Raw genomic sequence first — 3,553 nt, forward strand, 5'->3', positions numbered from 1 at the left:
AGGCTATTGGGATTAAGAGTGTGAGTACAGCCTGCAGTGCTCAGCTGCTGCAGGTAACAATGCTGCCATGTAGACAGGAGAGCTTCTCCAATCCCATTGCTTGATGTACTTGGTTTGGGTGAACAGAGTCTAGAGATATCTGCTTGTCTTATCTTTTCTTCTTGATTAGAAGAAATTGAAAAGCAAAGAAAAAGGCATGAAATGCAATTTCTGTAGGGAATGTAGTGCTGTGCTCTGAGCATCTCAGGGGTGGAAGAACCCCACTCCCCAGCATGTTGTGCTGCACTGCATCCCAGCAGCAAAGAAGCACAGCCCTGGTGCTGCAGCACAGAGCAGAGGAATTTAGCCTCAGCCACAGCATCTCCCACCCACCTGCTCTAAGCCTCCGCTGAGCCTTCAAACCCTGCCAGTTAGCATCCCTCTGCTTTAATGACCCAAGCTATTAAAGTGGGGGATATTTCAAGACTTTAAACAAACATGTCAAGAACAGTGGCTGGAGGGCAGCTGGGAGCTCTACGTGGCTTTGGTGAGCTTGCAGCCCACGCTCTTGCTGGCATGCATGGTACTTCACCTCAAAACAGCCTCAGTACCTGGAAACTTCTGGACTTGTGTATGAGAAATGGAGACAAACCTGTCTGAGAGGTCAGACAGACCTGATCTTAATGGGAGAGAGGAAGAAAACCAGAATTTCTGGCTCAAAGGAAGAGCATGATTGCATGGCTGCCACCAGATACTGAGGGCTGCAGGCAGTGAAGATGGGAGCACGGCACCAGAAACAGGGGATGCACTCCTACATCGTTGCTGGGATGTGGGGCACAGCACCTATGTGATTTATGGCTGTGTAGATGGGGTGCTGGATGCTGACCATTGGAGTGTTTGATCAGCCTGGGGCTGTCAGAATGGCTCCCAGCTGGAGGCACCAGATAACAGCAGCAAATTAACCCCATTCCCCTCCCTCCCCTTTGCATTGGACATCTCAGAAAAGAAAAAGCAGGGAGGGAGGCAAGCCTAGTAAATCAGACCTGCTGCTTCACAACCTGCTTCTCCTTCTGCAGTGCTGGGGATGCTGTGAGGGCCCTGGGACAGAGCCTGGTGGACACAGACCAGGGGACACAGCTACTGGTACTTGGGGGAGGTCAGAGCCCAGCCCAGCTCTTCCCAAAGCCTTGCATGGAGTAGACAAGTCACCATGGTAAGAGCAGAACTGGCACCAAACACCAATATGGAGCATGCTGCAAAAATCAGAGTCCCGTACGCTTCCCAGAGGCACTGAGATGGGCTACATCTGATTTTTGCCTTCCCTTTGCAGCCCTCTTGCTCTCCTCTCCCTGCCTTTGAGAAACAGATGCACCCATTCATAACCATGCCGAAGCAAGTGCGCATTTGCCTTTCTGACTGCAGTGCAGCTGGTGAGGCACAGGAGGGAAAATGATGCTCCGTATGAATACACAAATTATCCGCGCTGATCTTATTATACTCGAATGGCAAATGAGCAGAAAAAGAAAACATGAAAGAGAGAGGCATTGTTTGGGCGGCACCGATGTAGCATCATTATTGTTTATCCCTTCAGAGCACTCCATCATCCTAATCCTGCTGCCTCCTGCAGAGATGGGTCAGCATGGAGCAGTGCAATGCAGTGCTGGGAGCTCCAGCAGGTCAAGGCCAAGCATCCCATAGCTCAAGGCATCATCGGTGTTAAAAAGATCCATAGAAAGCAGCTGTGCCCAGGAGCCACCCTTAGAGCACCACATTGACTGCAGTGGGGTCCTGGGTGTGTTAAAAGAGCTTTGCAGCCCCTTAGGTCCTGTGTATGCAGGTGTGCAGAGGGCTGGGGCAGCTCCTCCTGGTGCAGAGGCATTTGATGAGCCTGGCAGCTCATTCCTTGCATAGCAAGCAGCAATTATGGGGAGAGCAGGAAAAAAAACAGTCACAAGGTGGGAATCCAAACAGCTCGCAAGTCATCTGCCATCAAAACAGGGAGAAATTGGTGTTTCCTACTTAGCACTTACTACATCAAGGCAGCTCGGTGATGCTAATTAAACAGGTATCGTCAAGAAGATTTACAGCCTTCATTTGCATTTCTCAGTCTATTTTTCCATCCTCTGAGGCAGTGTGAGGATGGCCACGGTGCAGACCCAGCCCAGAGGCGGCAGCAGCTCCTGTTGAACAGCAGGATGGGGCAGGAGTCTGTAACTGCGTGAAAGGAGAAGTGAGAACTGCCCGGAGCTGCAGCCCTTATGGGGAGGCCCACTGGCAGTACCCTGGTGCTTCTCTCTCGCTCTCCCCCAGCCAAGTGATGAGAGTGGGGAAGGGTGGAGGTGCTGCATATCTGATGCATGCTAATGTTATACAAACAGCTCCAAGTGCCAGGCAGTGACTGGGGGAAGGAAAAGAAATGCAATGGGGATGCCTTCAAACTAAAGCTCAGGACCTTGGTGTCACACAGCTGGGTTGGCTCTGTTGGTTCTCTGCTATGAAGGCAGTAAGAGGAATTACTCTTGCAGTGTGAAGGTGCAGAGCAGGGGTTTGGGTGTGTGGCTGCCTGGGTGCTGGCAGGCAGCACACGTCCTGCTCCCACCTCCAGGCTGCTGTGGGTGTATGCTGCAATAGCATCATCTTCTGCCTCTCGAGCATCGCAGGCATCTCAGTGCTACCTGAACATACTGCTAATCAGCCTGTGGTCAGGAATGAGAATCAACAGCTCTAGAGAGGAGCCTCCTGTGAGATACTCACCCATCACCTGGCATCTTGTGCCTCCTGGAAAGCTTGTTACTGATTGCAGCTTCCTAACCTTCCATCACACCGTCTGAATGCCATTTGGGATTTATGTGCCCCACTATGCTGAACCATGTGCAGCTCCTGGATAGGAAGGGTTCCCTTTCCCTTCAGTCTGTAGCTGCACAATGCAAACCTGAACTTGGCAGTTCACACCCAGTGTTTTCAGCTCTGAGATCCCACAGCTGACTCTCTCACATGCTGGTTGTTGTCACAGCAAGCAGAGCGTGGACAGAACGGCACAAGAGCTGGAGGGTCCTGGGAGTTCTCCATCCTTGGACAAACAATCCTAACAGAAAACATTGAGGTGCTTTTAGAATGGGAAAAGCCAAACAGATGGAAAAGCCATGTGAAATCTTGAAGCTGAACGCAGGGTGGAAGGGAAGATTGAGCAACCAGGGCTGTGAATGCTCAGTAAGCAATGCAGAGACACTACCCTGAGCTGACTGCCAAACCAGAGCAAGTGACAAGTGTTGGAAAGCCGAGGGACAGCACTTGACAGGATGACATCCAGTGCTGGTTTATGCTCAGTGACAACATGGCAAACCTTTTCTCTCAGAGGGGCTGAGGAGCAGACCTGTGCCAAGGCACCAAAGAGGGGCAATGCAACAGAGGACAACTTTCAGTGCAGAATTCAATTACACTCCTGCTGTGTGAACCACTGTTCCATGGCTGGGCTGCTCTCTTTCCCTGCTGGAGCCAGTCAAAGGATTTGGAGAGCATCTGCAACCTGGGGATGGAAAAAGTGCTTTCCTGTCTCAAAAATGGTAAGCAGTTG

The sequence above is a fragment of the Coturnix japonica genome, chromosome 22, assembly GCF_054131305.1.
Source record: "Coturnix japonica strain WE chromosome 22, WE-NBRP24, whole genome shotgun sequence".
In the NCBI taxonomy this organism is placed as follows: domain Eukaryota; kingdom Metazoa; phylum Chordata; class Aves; order Galliformes; family Phasianidae; genus Coturnix; species Coturnix japonica.